At 51.1% G+C, this 25,459-nt stretch overlaps 1 pseudogene; it reads right to left on the minus strand.

The window, feature by feature from the left end:
- Positions 1–1,076: 1,076 nt before the first annotated feature.
- Positions 1,077–25,283, minus strand: LOC149356462 (uncharacterized; annotated as a pseudogene).
- Between the last annotated feature and the right edge of the window lie 176 nt (positions 25,284–25,459).

Consider the following 25,459-nt stretch of genomic DNA (forward strand, 5'->3'; position numbering starts at 1 on the left):
ATATGGCATCGGCGAATGTAAGTCACAACTTTGCCCTTCAGTGAAGCCAGTTTTCTTGGGCACTGCACTCTGCCTGGGAAATCAACACTTGCCATATTTGTGCATGGATGTCTAGACGTGCCTTTTCCCCTCAGTTCCTTTATTTGGTAATGTGATTCCTCTTCAGCGCCATTCTGCGAATAGCGTACCTACTATATTATAGCTTATTTTCGCTTAACAAAAGAGCCCTACATTCATTGTGTACAGGCCCAGCTGTAGAAATATTTCGAAAGTTTTTATGTTGGCAATCTTTTTCATTGCAACAACTTAAGTTTGATGGTCCATATTTCCTACAAAATCAAGCACGATTTCATTTCTCTCCGCAGTACTTACCTTTCTAGGAATATAGCATCTGATTTACATGTGGTTTCCCTATCCACTACAAGATCTAGAGCTAACTATTTAATAAAGGTCAGGTAGCCACCTTGCAACCATGTGTAAGGTGTGCCAATCCCTTGTAGAAACTGCACAACAAGGTACCAGTGTGTTTGTCTTTAGTAAAACTGAAGATGTTTTTATCCTCTCTATAATCTTAATGCCAGAAATTGTTGATATTGTGCGGATTAATTTGCGTTATCCTGTTATACTACTTGTTTTAATAATGCTGTATTTTCACAGCCGCTTTGATTTTCCTACTCTGCTGTATTTATTTTGAAAATTGTTTTGCTTGCTACTGAATGATATGGTAACACCTTAAATTTTCTTTTCACTCCACTGTGCACACATTGTAAAAGTGTTTTGTCATATGTTTTTCCCGTTCTGCCTCTGGTGTCACAATATGTAATCCGGGTTGTAGGTCTCATCAAGCGGCATACTTTGTCTGCGTTCTTTAGCCCATCCTCAAGGCCGTATTGTATGTATAATATGGTGATATAAAATAAATACTTCCACTACTAGCCCAAACAAAAATAAACAATTCAGCAAGTTGGAAGGAATAGAATGAAAGTGAAACTCCGCGATACTTCTGCTTTATTTCACAGTCGCAGGTTGAAAAACAGAACGAAGAGGCCGGATCAACAGAGAGCGCTCAGTTGTGCTCAGATGAGACGCAGCAGCCTGTTGACAACATAGAAGATGAGGCAGTAGGCACTGCGGTCGTGGTGAACGATGGGCCTGCAGACAACAGCTGCACTTCGAGGGGCGCTTCAGCCACTCCACCCACTGTTCATCGGAGAGAGCCTGCGAAAAGAAAGCAGAAAGAAAGTTGTGGCCGCGAAAAGAAGCTACTTATAGAAGCAGCAGTGCATGCTTTAAATAAGTCTGCAAGAGCCGCTCGGCAAAAAGATGAGTGCGACGATTTTGCCGCAACTATGGCCAATGCACTGCGGCAGGTGCCTGAAGGGCCGCACAGACAAATGGCCTACTTAGCAGGATATACTGCCATTGTAAAGTATAGCATGGCACTTCATAACACGCAAGTTATACAGGAAGCAGATGAATGATCAGGGACGTAGGCTGAGTGGAGACTCAAACAAAATTCACATGTGCCTAATTGAATACGGTGTTGTGTGTTATAATTGTTCTACAACCGAAATTAAAATTGAAGTAGTGTCATCAGATGTTATGGTATGTCATTTTGTTGTGTGAAGTGAGTCATTTTTATGTCAGTGCATGTCGTATGTGTGTAATTTATGTAAATTCAACAGAGGCGCAGAAGAAGCATGCAGTGCTTTGGGACAATGTGTATTATTTTACCCATCTTTGATTTCCTTTTGGGATGTTATTATAGAGATAGTGATTTTGTAAGTCTCTTTTTCAACAGAGGTGTGGAAGAAGCATGCAGTGCTTTAGGACAATGTGTATTATTTTACCCATCTTTGATTTCCTTTTGTGATGTTATTATAGAGATAGTGATTTTTTAAGTCTCTTTTTCAACAGAGGTGTGGAAGAAGCATGCAGTGCTTTAGGACAATGTGTATTATTTTACCCATCTTTGATTTCCTTTTGTGATGTTATTATAGAGATAGTGATTTTGTAAGTCTCCTTTTCAACAGAGGTGTGGACGAAGCATGCAGTGCTTTGGGACAATATTTATTATTTTACCCATCTTTGATTTCCTTTTGTGATGTTAGTATAGAGATAGTGATTTTGTAAGTCTCTTTTCATGAAATGAAAAGCAGATACTTAGTTTACATAGCCTTGTACCAAAATATTATTCTGGGAGATGATAACTTTTTACCTATCTTGTTGTGCTACTATTGCAGCCAGGGCAACGCAGCTTACTCAACCAACTTTCCTGCCATTAGCATGCCTCCCTAAGCTGCGCTGTAATGTTTTCTGAATAAACCAATCATTAAAAAACATACTTTGAGCATTGCATAAAGCTACATTTCCACTACACTGCATGGTGAATGAAGAGCAAAAAAGTGGAGCAAACGCATCATAGTCAGGCTGTCAAGGCACAACAAGAACGTGCAACTTACGCCTTCATTGTGGCAGAAGCTCCTGATTAGGCAACGAGGCGCCACTGCCAGCTGACCTCTCCTTCGTCACAAAGTACTCCGTGTACGTATCCCGGACAGCCTTGGCATTGACGGAGTGGTTGCATCGAACTCTTGCGAGCTGGCTCATGGCTCCAGATGGGCTCACACCATCCCTCCAAGAGCCATTGCGTACGTGCACTATGTATCAGATAGCAGCACATACATACGAAAAATTAACACTCTTGGTTATAATAATAGATTTGTATCAGTCAAGAGAGAGGCTCATAGGCTTGAACGGTTCATGAAAAGCCTTGCAGAAATTTTCTCTGAGCCTGTGATCTTCAAGCCATAAGTGCCCTTGCAATCATTTTAGTGTGTGCCACATACACTGCATTAGATAGCTCTGTGTTTCAGGCTTTCTCATCATGTACAGCAGTTTAAAAACGCACATACCTGTCAAAACGTCCTCTACATCCACACTGTCTTGAGGGATGTAAAGTTGCTGAGTGGTTTTCTTCGAGCGCAAGTGATTGTGCAGTGCTAGTGTAGCAAACACAATGTCTTCCGCTCGCTCAGGAGAGTGTCGAAGTGGGGCGCGGAAAATTTGCCAGCGGTTCGCAAGCACTCCAAAAGCATTTTCCGCTGTCCGTCGAGCGCGGGAAAGTCTGAAACGGATCGCAAAAATAGAAATAAGGCAACGCTGACTGGTGGTCTGCTACCAAGTTCTGAAGTTGTTTGCAAGCATTCATGGGAACTTATTCATGTTAAATAAAAGTTTTGTTATTAATCTACTCCTTTTGTTATTTTCACGTCATCCAAAATAGTATTTGAAGCAAGGCAAGCAGACATTTAACCTCATGACAAGTCACACAACTGCATAAAACTTAGTGCAGGGTGAATGAATCGCTACGTGACTTTTTTTTTGCGCTGAGCGTGTGCATTAGTTGTGATATTAGTAGCATTGGTTAAATGGCAAGATAAACTTCAGTACTGTGCTTACCTGCAATTAAAAATTCTTTTCTCCCTGGTCAGCTCACCAGCAGGATATGGCCTCATTAAGGAGTGTTTTAGACCAAAACCCTCACCACCAACGATGACATATGGTGCTGTCCTTTTGGAGAGCGGCAGGACTTCAGCACAGGGCAGCGGTGATGGCTGCACCTCCAAGGCCTTTTTCATCTCGCATTCACTCCAAACTTTGCTGTCATTTAGTCGGCCATTACGGCCAAAATCAGCAAACACAAAATTTAGCTCCGCATCCACCAGTGCCATAAGCACAATGCTAAGAAATCTCTTGTAGTTCCGGTATTGTGCACCGGAGTTGGCTGGTGGATTTATAGCTATGTGCTTCCCATCCAGAGCTCCGATGCAGTGTGGGAATTGGCATAAGTCCTGAAAGCCCTGTGCTATGGCTTTCCACTCCTCGGGGCGGCTAGGAACCTGCAAGAGACATTTTGCTGGTCGTTCATATTCCACAGCAGAATTCTCAGCTGTGTGACACAGTGACTAAGTCTAGCGGTTCAATTTTTCTGCCTGCCACCTGGAAGGTCGGTGGAGATTGGTTGCTTTATTAAAGCCAAGTGAGGTCCAATAAGCACCACGCCTACAAGTGATCAAGTTGAACCTTTTTGATCTGGCAAACCACAGAGGATGCCGCTACACTTTTATGATTTCTTATTACCTCTACTAATAAGTGTATTGAAGTGTAAGGTTAGATAATTATTCGGAATTGCAGAATTTTAACTTTGCATTAAATTATCACAAAATATATTCAATACACTAACAAATTGCTCCATATAAAATTTTGATCAAATTATTCTGTATAACCAAAACACCTCATGTAGATTAATTTCAAAACAATACCAGATGATTTTTTAACGTTTACAGATTTTTATTTTCAGAAACTGTGACAACTACGTCAGTGCTGTTTAAGTGGACTGTACAGCAAGGGAGGCATGTACGTGATAGACCCCAATAATTATTTGCCTAAAAAACAATAAAATTGTTAATTTTTACTTTATGAGAAGAGATTATGTTGCAGAATTGAAGGCCGTCAACATCTATAGTGAACCCAGTATATTTTCTTTATCGGCAATGTGGTTCAAAATATGAAACGCCAAAAAATACGCACCTCAAAGCTATTGAATTGGCTTTCCCACGTTGCACATTTATAAAATGAGGGCGATAGCACTTCTAATGCTGCAAATAGAGACGCACATTGTGTATCTTACAGCGTAGAACCAGTTAACAGGATTTCGGCGGCAGTACTACGCACAGCGACTTGGGATAGGCAACTGACACAGCTTTGAAATGCACAATTTTGACTTTCTAAGCTCTCCTGTCTTCTCCCTGTCCTTTTATTCCCGCTAGCACTAATAAAACCACTAATAATAATAATTCTGAAACTTTGAAGCACATTTTCGATAAAACTGCAAAAACTGCACATCTTCGATGTTGATGGCCTTGAATTTTGCAATATACTCTTTCCCCCAAAAAATCAAAACTAGACAGTTGATGAGTTCATTTTAGCTACAGAATTAATCTCCAAAGAACGCACCGACGTGTCACTCAGTTCTTAAAACAAAAAAATTGTTTAGAAGTGACACTGTATAGTCTCACTTCAGTCGCACAGCCGACAAATTGCACCATTTACATACCTTCAATAAATCCTCCTTTAGTTCGGCATATATGGCCTTGCATACATCTTGCATGATCCCAGAGACTGTTTTGTTTCCTTCTGAACTGCCACTGTATGGACATTTGACTGTCTCCTGAAAACGAGGTCAAAGATCAACAAATTAGCTGAGATGTATTCATAGAACGGATAGATAATGACAGAACACACGCAAAATTAGTTTTGCTAAGAGAGAGACTATCGCTCATGCCTACTCATGCCACAAGCGGGCACATCGCTTTGGGAGTGTGCACTTCACGTAAATACGACAGCGAACGAGGCTACCTTAGTGAAGAAGCTTTCGTAGTGATCTCCCGAGCATAAGAAACTGCGGCGGACAAAAAATTTTAAGCTAGGAGCTCACCTGTGGCGATGTTGCGCAGTCCAATGGCCAGTCGTTCTGCAGCAGGAATGGCAAGGCGGAAATTCGTGTCCTTTTTTTCGATTGCTGGTCTCACTAGGGCTAAAAGTTCTTCGAACGAGCTGGTGTCCATGCGTATCCAGTGGCGGTACCCCTCCGCATCTTCTAGGGCCAACTATTGCATCAAGTTTTCGAAAGCGCCCTGCTCAGGCGCCCTTCGCAGCCAGTCCATCATCCATTTGGAGCGCGGTTTCTTCTGCGGTGGCGGCTCGTCGTCCGAGTCAGAATCGACGGCGCAGTATAGCATCAAGGATGCTGCTGCAGCAGCCGCGCACGGCGATACTTCCTCCGACATTCTGCAAAACCACAAGCAGCTACGGCAGCGCAAGGTGTCTACAATTTCCGCGGCTGTACACACGCAGCGATCGCGCACGGAAGAGAGCGCGCGAGCAAAGGCAGAGAAGTGGCGGGGAGTGCGACGGAACTGGTTTTTCTGGTGTGACAGGGAGTTTCTGAACAAGTGGCGCACTTGTGGCCGACACATGCCGGCGGGAGACGGCGACACGTTTCCCCACTGTTCGTGTTGACGCGGTGTGACAGGGTCGCCAACCCGACGAAAACGCGGTTTTGTCGGGCGGGTCGGCCGACTGTTTCCGCAGTGTGACTCGGCCTTTCGCGCAAACTCCCATGACAGAGGACGCATGCATGGTTCCGGCGGTATCGCATCGCTCGAACGCGTTGCGCACCGCCAGCATACTAGCCGTGGCACGTTCGCAGCTGAGCTGGCAGTGCTCGTTAAGTGATAAAAAGCCGGTGCTCACGACCTGCCAATCACGGCCGCCCGCGAATGCCGCGGCGTCCACGCGCGTGGTGCTATCGGCCAACACATCTCGAACCCGATGATGGTCCCTAGGCGTCGCAGGCGCAGTGCCGAGCATCCTTCGCACCACTGTAGGCAAATGTGGTCGACTCTGTATACCTCGCTCTGTGACAATGGCTCTAAACGGTCACACGTCTTTGTGAGTTTTGGGACTCAAAAATTACGTTCAATGGCTAGGCCTTCGTTATCTGGCCTTCGTGGTGCAGTTTTTCCAGTCCCACCTTTTTCGGAAGTGTCAAAGCTGTTTTCTTCGCCTTGGCCGGTTTCACAGCCGTCAACTTGAAGTTCTTGCTCATAGCTTCATTCCCCTTCTCATGAAGACGCCCATCGGGAGGACGGCGAAGCCCCTCTACTTGTCGGCTTGACGGAGCTTTAGATCGAGCTCCTGAAAACTGTACGTGGCATCGCGAAGAATGGGCTAAGCGCTCTTATTCTGTGAGTAGTTTCCTTGCAGGGAATCCACGGCATTCAAAATGCGCCTTTCTTTTTCTGGATGTGGTGCCTTCTTCGCTATCCTTAGAGTCCTTAGTGCCTTATCTAGTAGCATGCACACATGGCATCAATCCTTTGATTAGATGTTGGTTGTCAAGAAGTTTATTTTTATCTTTGGCAATTACGTTGCGCTAATTGTTGCTGTACGAGACTGCGCTGGCAGTCTGGTCGCCACAGAAAAAGTTCAGAATAAATCATGGTGTTGAACAGGAGCCGAACCTGAACCCGAAGCCAGGAGCGAACCCAAATTTTCACCCGGAACCCAACCGAACCCATAATTTTTTCGCCATCTTATAACTGAACCCGAACCGAAACGATTCAGAAACAATTCAAAGGACCCGTTCCGAACCGGTTTTGGACCAGGATCAGCCCCACTTGTCTTGCAACCTCGCCTTTTTTAAGCGAAAAGCTTCACAAGACTCGTCAACACCGCGCTTCGCGTCAGCCATCCCTCGGCGCCGCCGCGGCACGTGCTACGTCGCCACTTCTCCTCGCCACTGGCTTACCCCTCGCCGCTGCCGCGTGGTCGCCGCCGCCGTCCCAAGAGGAGAAGGTTCCTTCGCAAGGCGTTGCGAGAATGCGTGAGCGGCAGCGGCGGCCATAAAAGAGGCCGCGCGCTACGTCGCGCGCTACGTCGCCACTTCTCCTCCTCGCCACCGTTTTACCCTTCGCCGCTGCCGCGCGGTCGCCGCCGCCGTCCCAAGAGAAGGTTCTTGCGCAAGGCGTTGCGAGAACGCGTGAGCGGCGGCGGCGGCCGTGGAAGAGGCGCAGACATTCGCCATGGAAGGAGGAAAAGACCCAGAAGTGGTAGCGAGGGACTGGGCTACTGCGCGCTCGCCTCCTCGCCACCGTTTGCCCCTTGGTTGCAGCCACGTATTTACCACAGTTACTACGCATGCGGAAGGAGAGCTATATAACGCGCTTGCTTACATCGTTATCGTGCTGCTCCCAGTGAACTGTGCGTGAATTGCGACAGCCATGACGTCAAACAATGCATAAGTGCAGCTTTTCGCTTGTATATCCAGGCTTAACAAGAGCTAAGCCACTGTCAATTTTTTAGACAGTTAGAGATGGTCTAGCGCATACGTTTATCCATCCGAATCTGTCTGCTCTGGAAAGGGCGAAAATGACACCCAGTATATTGGACAGCAAAATTGAATGAAGTCTCATTTCTGGGAAGAAACCTAACTGAAGCTTTTGTGCTGCACTAGCACCAATCAGCTTATTGTCCATTGCCTACAAGGTATTTACTAAGGCAATCGCTAATAGAATTAGGACAACCTTGGACTTTAGTCAACCAAATGATCAAGCAGGCTTTCGTAAATTAAACTCGACAATAGACCACATTCACACTATCAATCAGGTGGTAGAGAAATGCGCAGAATATAACCAACCCCTATATAGAGCCTTCATTGATTACGAGAAAGCATTTGACTCAGTGGAAACCTCAGCTGTCATGCAGGCATTGCAGAATCAGGGTGTAGAAGAGTGTTATGTGAAAATATTGGAAGATATTTATAACGATTGCACAGCTACTATAGTTCTCCATAAAGTCAGCAATAAAATTCCAATACGGAAAGGTGTCAGGCAGGGAGACACGATCTCGCCAATGCTCTTCACTGCCTGCTTACAGGAGGTATTCCGGGGACTGGAATGGGAACAGTTGGGGATAAGAGTTAATGGAGAATACCTGAGTAATTTGCGATTCGCTGATGACATTGCCTTGCTAAGCCAGTCAGGACAACAACTGCAAAGCATGATCAATCAGTTAGACAGGCAGAGCAGAACGGTGGGGCTAAGAATTAACATGCAGAAAACCAAAGTAATGTTCAACAGCCTAGCAAGGGAACAGCAGTTCGCAATTGGTAGCGAGGTGCTGGAAGTAGTAAGAGAATATGTCTACTTAGGGCAGGTAGTGACCGCAGATCCGGATCATGAGAGGGAAATAACTAGAAGAATAAGAATGGGGTGGAGCGCATATGGCAGGTTCTCTCAGATCATGAATGGTAGCTTACCAATATCCCTGAAGAGAAAAGTATACAACAGCTGTATACTACTGGTACTCACCTATGGGGCAGAAACGTGGAGGCTAAGAAAGAGGGTTCAGCTTAAGTTAAGAACAACGCAGCGAGCTATGGAAAAAAAAATGATAGGTGTAACGTTAAGAGATCGGAAGAGGGCGGAGTGGGTGAGGGAACAAACGCGGGTTAATGACATCTTAGTTGAAATCAAGAGGAAGAAATGGGCTTGGGCAGGGCATGTAATGCGAAGGCAAGATAACCGCTGGTCCTTAAGGGTAACGGAGTGGATTCCAAGAGAAAGCAAACGTAGCAGCGGACGGCAGAAAGTTAGGTGGGCGGACGAGATTAAGAAGTTTGCGGGGATACAGTGGCGACAACTGACAAAGGACAGGGTTAATTGGAGAGACATGGGAGAGGCCTTTGCCCTGCAGTGGGTGTAGTCAGGCTGATGATGATGAGCACCAATTCTAAAACATTGGACGTCAGGGTTAAAGGGACTATGCAAGAAATTAGTTGAGATTACGTAAAGCAGACGAGAGAGAGGCATTCCACCACTCGTCACCCCAGCGCAAGAATTTTTGAGCTAGCATCAATAACAACGAAGTTATAGACGATTAAAAATCAAGCTCCTCCTCTCCCCCTTCAACTCGTACACGCGGAGCACCAGGAAAAAATAAAGAAAACAGGTCTGGGACTGGGCCCCGCCCATGAATACGTCATTCACTGACGTTCGGTTTGCGACTTCCGTTGTCGCACCCAGCACCCCAGCAGCAGCGTCCGCAGCGTCTCTCTGGTCTCTCTTCGCCTTCCTGGATTGCGGCGCGTCGAATTTCTCTGCTTGTCACTGCGACAAAGGCACTGCGAGTGGCTCCCGAACTCCCGACAGAAAGAGGCGGCTGAGGTAAACTGAAAACATATGCGTGAAGGCCATATGCGTGGCTCGCGCTTGACCCGAGGGGGTCGCGTGGCGGCTCGAGCAGACGATTTTCACGGCTACCGGAAGCGTGCCCGTGACGTCGTGGCTGCCGTGGCTCCAGCGAATGACAGCATGTGGTTGCCTGCCGACGTCACGGGACTAGTGACGTCTATTTTCACGATTTTAGTTCCAAAATCGGTCACTACAAAGACCCCAATCGGCCCGCGAATTTAAAAAAAAACGCGGTTCTTAAAAATTTATAATGAATTGCCGGCTCAGTTCCGAAGACTCATACTTGGTGTGACTGCTTCTTAGCATCATTTATAAGTATTGAAAACATTTACAAGTCACTTTTAATTCATTGCATAGTCCCTTTAAGTGAAATCTTGAGTCATTGTTCCTCCCCTTTCAAATGTTTCCGAATGGTTTTAATCAAATTGTTAGCACTGGTCTATTTGAATAAAGGGCCAGACACCTAATGTTTGCTTGCGTGTTTTCTTCTTTAAAACGATGCTATTGGCATACATGGAGCAACCCGTGGTATTTGCCTAACACCAATGAATAATTTACATCTGAATTTCTTCTTGACGCTGCTTCGGTTTCATCAACAGATTGATTGAAACCACGTTTACTCCACATTAGAATGCGCTGAAAGCGCTACGGTGGAAAGAGAGGGGGGTGTTGTAAATGAGAAGGGGTAAGGCTGCCTCCGTTTTATTAAAACCCGGGAGTCAGCTAAGTGGAGGCTGCGTGCCTCTGGTGAGCACTGCGGAGCCGATCGCTGATCAGCGGCGCCTCCGAGTCCTGGATGAACACGAGGAGTGCCCGCCAGAGCTCGATGGCACGATCTCGAGACGAGGCAATGGGGCAGGCCCAAGTCCAGATAGAAGAAGGCCATGGTCCCCGTTCAACGGCAGCCAGGGCTCGAAGACGAGATGGTGTGTACAGAGGACATTCCCAGAACAGGTGGTTAAGATCCGCATGGCAATAGACCCTTTAGAAAATTCACTCTGGCAACTCGGCAGGCATCATCACCAGCAACTTCCGTCGGCGCAGTGCGCCATATATTGGGCATCTTTGCACAACCTTTGTGCCAGTTTTGACCTCGTTGCATGTCCACACCACTTTCGTTGCGTTTGTAAAAGCGATGGCGGAAAATTAGCAGTGGTCGAGGGACCTGACTATCATCCCGGCCGGATTTTCGGAAAGGCTTTTGGACTCCTATTGTGATGCCCACGGTGTGCGCGCTCCGTCCGGCCGCACTTCTCAGCGAAGTTACAAGCTGGTATGCGAGACTTACTGCGATCCGTCGATAGTGCGCGTTGTCGTGTCATCCTTCAGGTACAGTATTAGCGCTTCTCTCCTGGACATGCAAAAGTTCGCGTTCTTACTGCTTCTGCTACGTCCGTGCATACCACTGAAGCGCGTCTGCGCTGCACATCAGTTTCAGAGAACGCGTTTAAATCTAGTTGCGAACCGCAGCATGTCTTCTCACCAGGAAAAATATAAGGGTAGCGTGTTTAACAACCTTTAATGCACAAACTAGAAATAAGGCGTCATGTTGCGCGAAAATGCTATACGAACGCGCGCTCGTACTTACCGTTGTCTGAAGCCGCGTTGAGCTTTGCACTCTGGTCTGTAGAGTTCTGGAGCGGTGTGTTACACAAGTAACCAGAAGTCTTGCCGCAGCTGCTTTGTTGTGAGCACTGCGGTTTTTTTATGCTTCGTTTGGCTGTGCTGCAGCGATTGCGTGCTAGGATTACCCGTGAAAGCACTCGTTTTTAAATTTCTCATGTCTTGCTTCGCGGGCCTCAGTTCGGGCGCTCTGGACAAGTCTGCGTCTGTGCAGTGTTCTGCGCCAGTGACTGCAAACGCTCTGCGTTGGGCTGCTCTCAGTTCCCTTGGATCAAGCGTGTAAACGAAGCAAGCGGGAAGCGACGCGGCACGCCGGTGCCGTGTGTTCGGTAACTCAAGACACCTGGCGCATCTGCGCCGCTCGTCGGTCGCTGGAGGCGCGCTGCAGAGTTAATAAACATCTAGCCGCTCTGCCCTTTGAGATATCTCTCTGACTCTCTCTTTGACTCCCACATCCTTTAGAATTCGTTTTCCTTCCTCAGAAACAGGCAGTCTGCGGGGAACCTCCACGCTGACAGCATGTCTCATTCTGTCGGCCGAATGACGCTCTCGCGACAAACGTATGTTCATGCTGCTGCCATACAAGAGCAGCAGGAGCACCATAGGATACTAGTACATGAAAAAAAAAACATATATTGTGAGCTCTACATATAGTAATGCAGTTTCAAGCAGGCATCATTATTTGGCATATATATCGTTCACCAAGTAGATTGCATAGAGCTATAATGGGAACTGTACAAAAAACCAGTATCAGTATGTAGTGGTCAAAAATTCGTGCAAATGGTTGACATGAAATGTTCGTATTTTTTTTTGCAGGCCTCATGAGATGCATGTCAAGTGCACTTGTTTTCGGAGCCAGAGGCAGGCGTCAAAGCCCTATAAGGTCTGCCTCACTTTGAAAAGCTGTGGATCAGTGGCGTCTGCAAGATGCGATTGCTCAGCTGGTGCCTGTGAAGCGTGTAGCCACAGTGTAGCCGCTTTAAAGCTAGTGTTGCTACTAAAGGCCAATGGCTATAAGGAACCTCCACCAGAGGTAGCGTGCACCGAGCTGCCACAGCAGTGGAGGCGCCCTCGTAGCAGCCCACTTGCACCTCTACCTTTGCAGTTCGTGGACTGGAGGAGCGTACGACAAGGTGGCCTCTCAAAGCCAGTAAACACCATGTTTTATGACGCAAGCCAGCACGCCCAGCCATTTGAGGACCTTTCGTCAAGAATAAAGACACTTGGGGCAAGCATTGGTGAACTGTGCTTTCGCCATTTTCAAGACACCTTGAAAGCATTGAACTTGTTCAAGCGTCTTCAAAAATTGGGCCGACACCAGTTGGCAGTCCTTTGCATCATTTTATTGCTCTTGCGCCACATTGATTTCAAGTCCACGTGGCACCAGGAATAGTGTGCCCAAATGCTGGCACTGCACAAATGCCGACTCCACCACGACTGTTTGAGTCGTGTCGCAAGTAGCACCTGTAAGATAGGGGTTTCCCTGCCGCTTAAGCAGCCATCCTTAAGGTATGTGCACCTTTCACCTACAGGCTGGAGATAACCGAGTAAATGGCCTGCTGATCCACCTCGTGCATGACTCAATGAGGCCAAGGACGCACTGGGTGGCATCTAAAATATTGTCACGTAGTGGTGACTGCAGTCCGGCGAACAGAAACACAGCGAGAATGTCTTCGAAACGAAACTCTTTATTTGGCCTGCTTGCGCCCGCAAAAAACTGAATCACTCGGCGGCGGCGTAGCAACTAGCGTGCTCGGCGGTCGTCGAACAGAATGCCCGCCGCAGTCGGCCGCGCTCTTTTTAAACTGGTAGCGAATATTCAGATAAAGCTTGCAAAGTTACTAGACAATTCTGGTACAAAGTAGAATCGGCTCCGCCTGGATGCGATCAATCGAGAAAAATCTAGGTGCGTCTTGCGTCACAAACGAAGCGATAAAGCGGCGTGCCGGCAGCCTTGAAGCATGAACAAATAAACACAACAAACAAACGCTACAAACATTCGCGGCATTACTCCCCTCTCAAAGAAGCATCGAATCGATGCTTTAGAACATAATGTGGCTATAAACAATCACAAACGGGTTGTGCAAAAATAAACACCGAAAGTGGAAACACGGCGTCTTTTAGCATGCATGATAGGGCTTTAGGCGTACCACATGGACTACTTCTGGTCGTACGCGGCGTCGCTGGGATGCAGTCATTTGGTCAGGGACGACTTCATAGTCCAATTCACCCAGCCGACGAAGAACCTTGTAGTCGAGCGCGATTTGAAGGTTATCGCGCTAGCGTCGACCAGCCTAGCACTCCAGGCACCTGGAGGCCGGTTTTGGAACGGGAAAAATCATGATTTCGCACTCTTCTCTCCCTCGTTCGCTGTTTCATACAACAACCATCACCCCCGCGACAAAACCACCGCCCTTTCTCTCTATTCTAAGCTTTCCATTTGTTGCGATAAAGTGTGCACTTGGTTACCTCATAACTTGGTCGTGGTTCTTGGTCACCCCTTCTTCCTGGCTCAGCAGCAATGACGTTGCATTGGCTAGATGCAGTTTCGTAGAGTCCAATTTCAGATAATACCGAACAATACTTCGTGCGCACTACGATCACTGCCTGTTCGCTGAACCAAAAAAAAAAAGAAACTGATAGGCCTGCAGGGAGTGACGGCTGCTAAAGGAACAGCAAAAAGAGTGAGGGAATCTGGCCTGATACCTCCCTCGCCTCAGCAGAGAATTCTTGGCCGTGGCGCTGTTCATGTTCCCGGTCGACGCTCGCACAGTAACCTTCAAATCGCGCTCGACTGTTCGGGCCGAAACGGCGGCGCAAAAGCTTTTCACTCAATCCTCGGCGGCGAATGGGCGTCCAAACCCAGACTCGGTCTCCTGGCTTGTATTCCGCGTTGCGTCTTCGTAGGTTGTAGCGTGTGGCATCGGTCCGCTGCTGGTCTTTGATCCTTAATCGGGCAAGTCTTAGGGCTGCTTCTGCTCGTTGTAGGTAGGCGGCGACGTCGACGTTATCTTCCTCCGTAACGTTCGGCAGCATGGCATCCAGCGTGGTCGTGGCCTCTCTGCCATGGACGAGCCTAAAAGGCCTCATCTGGGTGGTCTCCTGCACTGCGGTGTTGTAGGCGAAGACTACGTAAGGCAAGATGACGTCCCAGGTCTTGTGTTCGGCATCGACATACATGGCAAGCATATCGGCGATGGTTTTGTTGAGGCGCTCGGTCAGTCCGTTCGTCTGCGGGTGGTATGCAGTTCTCCGGTGGCTGGTTTGGCTGTAATGGAGGATGGCTTGCGTCCGTTCCGCCGTGAATGCTGTTCCTCTGTCAGTGATGAGCACATCGGGGGCGCTGTGTCGCAGAAGAATGTTCTCCACGAAAAATTTGGCGACTTCTGCTGCTGTTCCATTCGGTAGGGTTTTTCCTCGGCGTAGCGGGTCAGGTAGTCGGTCGCTATAATGATCTTGTAGTGCAGGACGTCCTTCAAGGTGCTGCGACGCGAACGACTAGCGGCACAGTCCCGGTACAAACCAGAGGCAGCAATCAGTCCAGCACACACACGAGCATATCGGCACGGTTTTTCACTTGTCGTCGTAGTCTTCCTTAAGCGCCAGCCGCCGAGAGTTCGGGAGCCGAAGGCCTGTCTTACAACTGGCCCCGGGCGAAAAGGCGCCATCCTGGCGACCTAGGGTGATGTGACGACGGCGGGGTCATAGTATGGTTTAAGGCGGCTGGTGTGAACAATTTCACGGCCTCGGCGACGAAGGTCAGTGGACGGGGTAAGGGTTTCGATGAGGTAATTGACGGGGGAAGTCTGCTTAAGAATGCGGTAGGGGCCGTGGTACTTGCTGAGAAGTTTGGAGGAAAGGCCGGAACTTGAAGGCACCCATAGCTAGCCCAAAGAGTCAGGAAGATAAGTGGGAAGAAGTGCAGAGGAATCACGGGTGCTTTTCTGCTGCTGCTGGGCGTGTGAAGTGAAAGACCGGGCAAGCTGACGGAATTCTTCGGCGTAAGTGGCGGCTTGAGAAAGAGGCGTGAATTCAGAAGCATCAGGGCGGTAAGGGAGAATAGTGTCCTTTGTACAGGAAGGCTCACGGCCGTAGAGGAGAAAGTATGGAGAGAATCCGGTGGTGGCTTGAGCAGCGGAGTTATAAGCATATGTGACAAAAGGTAGAACGCGGTCCCAGTTGCAGTAATCGGAAGCTACATACATGGCCAGAATGTCGCCAGAGTGCGGTTAAAACTCTCAACCAGGCCATTTGTCTGTGGATGGTAGGCGGAGGTGGTGCGGTGAACGATGCGGCATTTCTGAGGAAGAGCTTCTACAACTTCAGACAGAAAGGCCGGACCTCTGTCGCTCAGCAACTCTTTGGGAGCACCATGGCGAAGAATGATGCGATGGAGGATGAATGACGCAATATCGTGGGCTGTACCAGATGGTAAAGGCGACGTTTCGGCGTTGCGGGTAAGATGATCAATGGCGACGATAATCCAGTGGTTGCTGGCTGATCTGCAGGGAAGAGGGCCGTAGAGGTCAATGCCAACACGCTCGAAGGGCTGCACTGGACAAGGCAGCGGTTGCATAGGAGCGGCGGGTCGACGAGGAGGGTTTTTTCGGCGCTGGCATGCGGTGCAGGACTGAATGAACTTGCGCACGTAACGGTACATCCCACGCCAGTAGTGCCGATGTCGTAGGCGGGTGAAGGTCTTCAAGAAGCCGGCATGAGCACACTGGGGTCATCGTGGTGGGAAGAGCAAATGAAGGTGCGCAGATGGGTCGGAATGACAAGCAGCCACTTGCGACCATCCGGAAGGTAGTTTCGGCGGTAAAGAAGCTCGTATCTGATGGAGAAATGGTGGGACTGACGACGGAGAGCACGGGAAGGAGGTCGAGAGGATTGGCCAGATAAGAAATCAAAGAGGCAAGCGATCCACGGGTCTCTGCGTTTCTCGGAAGCCATACCAGCGGGCTCAAACGTCAAAGAATGCAGGGCGGAGATACAAGGCGCTGCCTCGACGGCAGAGGGGAACGTGAGAGGGCATCAGCACCGGCATTTTTACGGCCGGAATGACAGACAACGCGGATCTCGTACTCTTGAAGCCGCAAAGCCCAGCGCGCCAGGCGACCTGAGGGATCTTTCAAAGACGACAACCAGCAGAGGGCGTGGCGATCGGTGACAACGTCAAAAGGGCGCCCGTACAAGTAAGGGCTGAATTTGGCGATCGCCCACAGGATGGCTAAACATTTCTTCTCGGTGCCAGAATAGTTGGCTTCAGCTTTTGTCAGTGTCCGGCTGGCATAAGCGACAACATATTCGTCAATGCCAGGCTTGTGCTGCGCAAGGACTGCACCGAGGCCAACGCCGCTGGCATCAGTGTGGAGTTCCGTCGGAGAACGAGGGTCGAAATGACGCAGGATTGGCGGAGTGGTCAAGAGGCGACGAAGTGTCGAAAAGGCTTCATCACAGGCTGGCGACCAGGCCCAAAGGTCGTGGCCGGAAAGGAGCTTGGTCAGAGGGTCGATGATAGTGGCGAAGTTGCGGACAAAGCGGCGGAAATAGGAGCAGAGGCCGACGAAGCTGCGGAGGTCTTTCACAGAAGTGGGTTTCGGAAATTCTGCTACAGCTCGCAACTTTGCCGAGCCCGGGAGAACGCCATCCTTGGACACGACATGTCCGAGAATGGTGAGCTTCCGAGCTCCGAAGCGGCACTTTTTAAACTGAGTTGGAGGCCAGCGTCGGCCAGGCAGCGAAGAACAGTCTCAAGGCGCTGTAGGTGAGACGAAAATCCGGGGAAAAGATCACATCGTCATCTAAGTAACAAAGGCATATGTGCCACTTAAGCCCGCGAAGTACGTTGTCCATCATGCGCTGGAATGTGGCGGGGGCATTGCAGAGGAAGAAGGGCATGAAATTAAATTCACATAGTCCGTCGGGTGTGATGAAGGCAGTTTTAGGGCGATCGGCCTCTGCCATCGGCACCTGCCAGTAACCAGAGCGCAAGTCCAATGAAGAGAAGAACTCAGCGCCATGCAGGCAGTCGAGGGCGTCGTCGATACGAGGGAGAGGGTAGGTGCTTGCGTGTAATCTTGTTCAGACGACGGTAGTCACCGCAGAACCGGATGGAACCATCTTTTTTCTTGACAAGGACCACCGGCGATGACCACGGACTTTGCGACGGCTGTATCACGTGGCGATTGAGCATGTCGGTCACCTGTTCGTCAATGATGCGGCGCTCAGCGGCTGACACGCGGTACGGACGTTGGCGCAAAGGGGCATGTGTGCCAGTGTCAGTGCAGTGGGCAACGGTGGTTGCGCGGCTCAAAGAAGGTTGCTGATAGTCGAACGAAGCTGCAAAACGGTGCAGGACGGTGACAAGTTGGGCCCGTTCGGTAGGCGTCAGGGCAGCGTCGACGTAACGGTGAAAAACATCGAGAAGAGATGGATTGGCGATGGGAACACGCGTAATGGCACTGACGTGAAGGCCGGCCGTGCTATCGACGAGGAGTTATGCTGAGGCAGGATCAAGGACGGCAACACTACCAAGCGATTGGCCACGGAGCAAAGTGGTAGGGCAGGAGAACGGGTTGGACACATGAATAGCGCTTGAGCCACGAATAATTGTCAACACGGCATGAGGCAGCAAAACAGATTTCTGGTCAGCGCATCGTAAAGAGGGCGTATATGTTACAGTTGCGTCGGAGAGAGCAGCACAAGAAAGAGGCACCAGCACTGAAGAAAAGAGCGGAGCGTCAGTGTCCTCTGAGACGACCACAGTAGCGGAAGCAGCTCCGGGTACGTCCAAGGGAGCGTCACTGAAGGGCGATAACTCAAGCTGTGCACGGGCGCAGTCAATAACAGCGTGATGCGTGGAAAGGAAGTCCCAACCAAGGATGACGTCGTGAGATGAGCGGGCGAGCACGATGAACTCTATTGTGTAGGGGACGTGCTCGATAAGCAGGCAGGCGGTGCACGCGGCTAATCGTCGAATGTCCTGAGCACTGGCGGTGCGGAGAGAAACGGCGAGAAGAGGCGTCGTCACTTTTTTGAGTCGTCGACAGAGTGTGTGACTGAGAACGGAAACAGCTGCGCCAGTGTCAACAAGTGCTTCGACGGCGACTCCCTCAACGAACATAGGGATAATGTTGGCGGGCACGGAAGCAGGTCTTGATCGTGTCGCTGGCGGCGCAGTTCTTGCCTCCGGAACTGCGGCCGTTAGTTTTCCGCTTGCGCGGCGGGTGGGCGGCGGAGCAACGGAGAACGGGAAACGTTGGCCAGGAGACGGCGAGCGGTGGGAACGGAAACGGTAACTAGGAGAAGAGGGATCCGAAGGCGGCTCATGTGACACAGGCAACGAGGACGGCGGAAGGTTGTAGGTCGGCTCACGCCCATAAATGTACGGACGATGGTCGCAATTGCGGCACAAAGGAGCCACGTGGCCAGCGACGCCGCATGCGTAACAAATAGGGCGATTGTCTTGCGTGTGCCAGGGGTTGAGAGGCTCCGGCTGTGATCGTGGGCGGGCAAATGGACGGTAAGTGGGAGGGGCAGGTCTCTGGGGTTCTAACAGGTGGCGGGGAGGCCTGTAGACAGGAGCAGCAGGTGAAGGCGACGCTCGCGCTACAGCAACAGCATCAGCGTACGTTAAAGGAGCCGCGATCAGTGACTGCTGAGGAGGTGGAGGAGGAGAGGGCGGTACCTCGGCGACCTGCTCCTGTATGACACGCTGGAGGTTGGGAGTCAGTGGCGGTGCAGGAGTAGGTGGGCAGGTAGACAAGCACAGATGGCGGGCGACTGCCTCACGGACAAACTGCGTAATGTGCTGAAAGAGCGACGGGTGGTACAGAGCACCGTCCCCGGAAAGAGCCAAGCTGGATATTGTGGCGTCTTGAAATCCGGCCCGCCCGGTGGAAAGGCGCTGCTTCCGCAGCTCATCGAAGCTCTGGCAGTAGCTGATCACATCGGACACAGATTGGGGATTGTTGGTGACGAGCATTTGGAAGGCGTCATCATCAATGCCTTTCATAATGTTTCTGGTTTTGTCGGCCTCGCTCATGGAAGCGTTGATGCGCTTGCAAAGGTCGACATCTTCGATGTAGCTGGATAAATTTTCGCCGCTTTGTTGTGCCCGACTGCGCAAGCGTTGTTCGGCACGGAGCTTGCGCACAGCGGGACGGCCAAAGACCTCTGTGAGGCTTGTTTTAAGATCCGCCCAGCTGGAGATGTCGGCCTCGTGGTTGCGGAACCACAGATTGGCGACGTCGCAGAAATAAAATATAACGTTGGTGAGCTTGACGCTGTCGTCCCACTTATTATACGCACTCACTCGTTCATAGGAGGCCAACCAATCCTCCACATCCGTGTCATCCGTGCCGCTGAAAAAGGCTGGGTCACGCTGCCGCGCTATGCCGGAACAGGTGACAGCCGAGGGAAGCGGTGATGCAGGTTGGGGGGCGGTCTCAGGCATCGCAGAAATGGGAGGCAATGCACAACTGCGAAGCTCCAGGGTGAGGGGATCGATGGCACCTCCACCAAGTGTAGTGCAGGACGTCCTTCAAGGCGCTGCGACGCGAACGACTAGCGGCGCAGTCCCGGTACAAACCAGAGGCAGCGATCAGTCCAGCACACGCACAATGATCGTCACAGTTTTTCACTTGTCGTCGTCGTCTTCCTTAAGCGCCATCCGCCGAGAGTTCGGGAGCCGAAGGCCTGTCTCACAATCCACTTATTTACAGATGTTGTTTTCGGGAAAAGGCCAAGCAAGTCCATGCCGATCTGTTGAAAGGGCCTTGAGGGGGGTTCAATGGGGTTCAGAAATCCTGCTGGTCGGGTTTGAGGGGTCTTTCGTCGCTGACAGCCTCGGCAGGTTTTCACATAATGTGCGACATCGGCAGACAGTCGGGGCCAGTAATACTCGTCTTGAATGCAGCGGAGGGTGCGAGAAAACCCGAGATGTCCAGCTCTCGGCTCGTCGTGTGAGGCCTGAAGAACTTCTCCGCGCAGACTTACAGGTACAACAAGGAGGTAGGCTGTCTTGTTCGCCGCAAAGTTCTTCTTCACGAGGACATCGTTCTGAAAACAGAACGAAGACAATCCTCGCTTGGCCGAGGCGGGGAGCGAAAAAACCTTGCCTTCGAAGTATTCGATGAGGCATTTTATGTCGGGGTCCACACGTTGCTGTTCTACAAAAGAGCTGGAGCTGATAGGTCCCAGGAAGGCGTCCTCATCGTCGTTCGGCGGTGGTGCATCTATAGGGGCTCGTTACAGGCAGTCGGCATCAGAGTGCTAGCGTCCGGACTTGTAAACGACGGTTACATCAAACTCCTGGAGCCGCAGGCTCCATCCAGCGAGGCGGCCGGACAGGCCCTTCAAACTGGCGGGCCAGCACAGTGCGTGGTGATTGCTGACCACCTTGAACGGTCGTCCGTACAGGTAGGGCGGAATTTCGACGTAGCCCAGATGATGGCAAGTCACTCCTTCTAAGTTGTCGAATAATTAGCTTCGGCTTTGGACAGGGAACGGCTAGCGTACGCGATGACCTTCTCCACTCCGCCAGTTTTCTGAAGGAGGACCGCACCTAGGCCCACACTACTTGCTTCGGTATGAATTTCAGTCTCAGCGTTTTCATCGAAGTGCGCGAGGATCGGTGGGGACTGTAAACGGCGCTGAAGTTCCTTGAAGGCTTCCACTTGCGGCGCTTTCCATTTAAATGGCACGTCTGCCTTTGTCAGGTGGGTCAGTGGCTCGGCGATGCGCGCAAAGTTCTTCACAAATCGTCGGTAGTACGCGCACAGTCCGAGTAATCTGCGCACAGCTTTCTTATCGGCCGGTGGTGGAAACATTGCGATAGCCGCCGCGGTGGCTCAGTGGCTACGGAGCTCGGCTGCTGTCCCGAAAGACGCGGGTTCGATCCCGGCCGCGGCGGCTGAATTTCTTTGGGGGAGAAATTCGAGGCCCGTGTACTGTGCGATGTCAGTGCACGTTAAAGAACCCCAGGTGGTCGAAATTTCCGGAGCCCTCCACTACGGCGTCTCTCAGAGCCTTAGTCGCTTTGGGACGTTAAACCCCATAAACCAAACCAAACCAAACATTGCGATAGCAGCGGTTTTATGCGGGCCTGGCCGTACTCACTCCTTGCTAACGTTGTGGCCTAGAAACAGCAGCTCTTCATAGACAAAGTGGCACTTCTCTGCTTTCAAAGTTATGCCGGACGATTTGATTGCGTCTAGTACTGTTTGAAGCCTTTTTAGGTGTTCCTGAAAGTTCGAGGCGAAGACAACGACGTGATTTAAATATACCAGTCAAATCTGCCACTTCAGGCCTGTCAGCACTGTATCTATTACTCGCTGAAATGTGGCTCGTGCGGAACAGAGACCAAATGGCATCACCTTGAACACTAAGATGCCATCTGGAGTGATGAATGCGGTCTTCTCTTGCGATCTCTTTCATCGACCTAAATTTGCCAGTAGCCGCTCTTGAGGTCCATCGACGAGAAATACCTGGCGTTGGAGAGCCGGTCCAGTGTGTCGTCGATGCCAGGGAGGGAGTAGACGTCCTTCTTTGTGATGTTGTTCAAGCGCCGGTAATCAACGCAGAATCGAAGAGCACCGTCTTTCTTTCTCACTAGAACAACAGGTGCCGCCCAGGGGCTCTTTGAAGGCTGAATAACGTCGTCGCGCAGCATTTCTTCCACTTGGTCCCGGATGGGTTGTCGTTCTCGAGGGGAAACTTGGTAGGGGCTCTGGCGGAGAGGTCGGGTGTGCTCTTCGGTTATAATGCGATGCTTGGCAATCGGCGTTTGTCAGACCTTCGGCGATGACGAGAAACACTCGCTGTAGCTTCGAAAGAAATTGCGGATCTGGTCTTGTCTGTTCCCGGGCAGGGCTGGGTTTATGTCGAAAGTGGGTGAGTTCGCTTGGACAGGCGAATCTTCTACGGATGGGTCGGAGAGCACGAAGAAGTCTCGCACGTCAGATATTTCGTCGAGGAATGCAATCGTCGTTCCTCTGTTAACGTGTCGGTAATCTTCGCTGAAGTTTGTGGGAATCCTGGCTTCCCGCCGTTGCCTTTGCGCGGCTGTTGCCGGCTTCCCGCGTTGTTTCTCCTCTTTCCCTTGCTCTCGCCTCAGACGGTGGAGAGGCGGCCAAGTGACTAATCACTGTCATTTGGCCACAGCTCCGCCTCGGCGCCGCAACGGCCTTTGCCATTAGTGCCTTTTGGTGGGATTTCGGGACCCGCTTGGGCGGCCGCGCGCCTCGCGACCGTCCGTGCGGGGCCCAGAGACAGAGATCCCTCCGAGACAGCGTAAGGTGCGTACGCTACTGTTTGTCCGAACCGGCCTTTGCCGTTCAGACCAGTGCATACTCGAGCTCGCCCGCAAGTGTCCTCTGACCTGCAGCGGCTCGAGCCTGTCCAGCGGGGTCCAGCGACCTCCGACAGGCGTACCTTGCGTTTATTGCCCACTCTCTCTCGCAACCGGCCCAACGGTCGACGCGAGAGAGAGATCACAGCACTGCCGCGGGCACATTCTCCTGCAGCGGCGTGCTAGCGGCTCGCATTAGTCTAGTCGCTTCGTGCTCGCAGCGGAGCCTTGCTCCTCGCGCGCCCCCGGGACAGGGTAACTATTGAGTGTTTGTGTATCTGCTAAAGGACGACGTGAATAAACCTCTCCTGTGTGAACTTGGAGGCCTATTTCTTTGCGGCGAATCGCTCTCCTCCCAGCGGAGGTTGAGTGCGCCGCAGCGGTGCCCCAGGGTGTGTGTGGTGACGGCTGATCGGGGCCTTTGGCTCGCGCGAAGCCCGAACCCGCGGTGGTTTGTGGCCTGTGTCCACTCAGGAACCCACAAGTTAGGTAGTAGTACTTCGGTTTGTCGTTTGCGGAAATGTGCGATGCCTCTTGCGATGCCGATTCCTCGGTCGGGAAGCAACTGCATGTTCCCCTCGATAATAGTTTTAATGGTATTCGCTTGAGTGGCGCCTACGGTGATGATGACGCTTGAGCGGGGTGGGACACTCACTTGTTGCTCCAGGACACTAAGCGCAATATGATGTTCCGGAGTTCTCATAGACGGAATGGCCTCGTCCATGGAAAGTGTGATCATCTTGGATCGCAGGTCAATTATCGCTTGACGCTCATTAAGGAAATCCATGCCCAAGATCACTTCGCGGGAACATTGCCGTAGCACTACGAAGGTCGCGGGATATGTGTGTCCCCTGAGTCACTCGCGCTGTGAATCGTCCTGATGACGTAATGAGGTGGCCCCCTGCGGTGCGAATTTGTGGGACGTCCCAAGTGGTCGTTACTTTCCTCAGCTGCGCAGCGAATGGTCCATTCATCACCGAATAGTCGGCTCCCGTGTCGACTCGAGCGGTGCCTTTCCGGCCGTCGATAACCACTTCTAAATCGGATGTCCTGGCTCTGGAGTTGAACGTCGTCTTCGGCGTCGGGTCACGGCTTCGTCGGGTATTTGAATCGTGGGTGGGGCGTGTGGTCGAAGCTTTTCTTGATGGCGGCGTCGTTTTGAAGATGGTTCGCGTCGTGGTCGAGGTTGTCTTTGTATGCGGTGTCTTCATACGGCGTGGTCGCTGGAGGATCTTCGTCGTTTCCTCGGCAAGCAACCTGACTTCCACAGGTTGCTTTGTTTAGTTTTCCCTACGGGGGCTAGGGGACCGTCCTCGGACAGCCCCGACGTAGCTGCGGTCCGGTGATGCAAATCGAGCAGTGGACGGCGACGGGGAGCAGGAAAGACGGCTTGAAGACACGTACTCCCCTCTGCGCAGGTAGTCGTCAATTTCCCATGGTCGCTGGCCGGGGAGCGGTCGAGGGGCGTCGATGGCAAAACCTCGCAGCCCGATGCGTCTGTACGGGCAGTGGTGAAGTATGTGCCCAGTGTGGCCACAATGGAAACATAGTGGGCGGTTGTCGGGAGTCCTGCACTGGTCGCATTTCCTGGTTCCGTTGCTTCGCTCATAAGGTGGGCGGGTGGGAGTTAGGGGACGTCGTTCTTCTAGAGCTGGTGCCCGTCGAAGAGGACTTGGGGGTTCTCGTCGAGGTGGAGGACTTCGTAGTGCTGCGGCGTAGGTCATAGCTGTAGCTTCCGTTGGTATCGTTGGTGACAGGGAGCCAAGTGCATGATGCACTTCTTCACAGATAATGTCCGTGAGCGACGACACCTGAGGCTGCTGCGTCTGCTGCCTTGGGGATGGCAGCAACCGACGAAGTTCCTCGCGAACAGTTTCGCGTATCAAATCTAGCAGGCTATCCCCGCTTGCAAGGGTATCTGCTGGGGGCTTGTCGGCAGCACTTCAAGTGGTCGGTTGTAGTGCCGGTTCCGGGCGTCCAAGGTCTTTTCGATGGTTGAAGCTTCAGATTCAAACTCGGCGACGGTTTGTGGAGGATCCCGGATCAGGTCGGCGAAAAGTTGCTCCTTCACGCCACGCATCAGGAAGGACAGCTTCTTTTCTTCATGTCGGGGTTGGCGCACCTGAAAATGCGTTTCATGTCTTCCACATGCGCAGTTACGGTCTCGTTTGGACGTTGAGTTCTTGTCTGCAGCGGGACCTCCGCTCTTTCCTTACGCACGACGCTGGAAAAGTACCCACTAGCTGCATCTTGAAGGTCACCCAGGTCGTGAGGGAAGATTCGTGGTTTTCAAACCACGTTCTGGCAGGACCGTCCAATGCAAAATAAACATTTCGAAGTGTAGCGCTGTCGTGCCAGGTGTTCAGCACTGCCACACGGTCGTACAAGTCCATCCAGTCTTCCACATCTTCGTGCGGTTCTCCACGGCAAGTCGGTGGCTCACGGGGCTGGCGAAGCACGACAGGCATTGGCTGTGCGCCAGGTTCCATCGTGAGGGGCATAGCAGGGTAGCAGGTCACCACCTCCACCAGATGACACGTAGTGGTGTCTTCAGTCCGGCGAACAGAAACACAGCGAGAATGTCTTCAAAACGAAACTCTTTATTTGGGCTGACTTGCGCCCGCAAAGAACTGAGTCACTTGGCGGCGGCGTAGCAAGTAGTGTG

Source organism: Amblyomma mixtum, chromosome 3 (assembly GCF_055824585.1).
Source record: "Amblyomma mixtum isolate Tamu chromosome 3, ASM5582458v1, whole genome shotgun sequence".
In the NCBI taxonomy this organism is placed as follows: Eukaryota; Metazoa; Arthropoda; class Arachnida; order Ixodida; family Ixodidae; genus Amblyomma; species Amblyomma mixtum.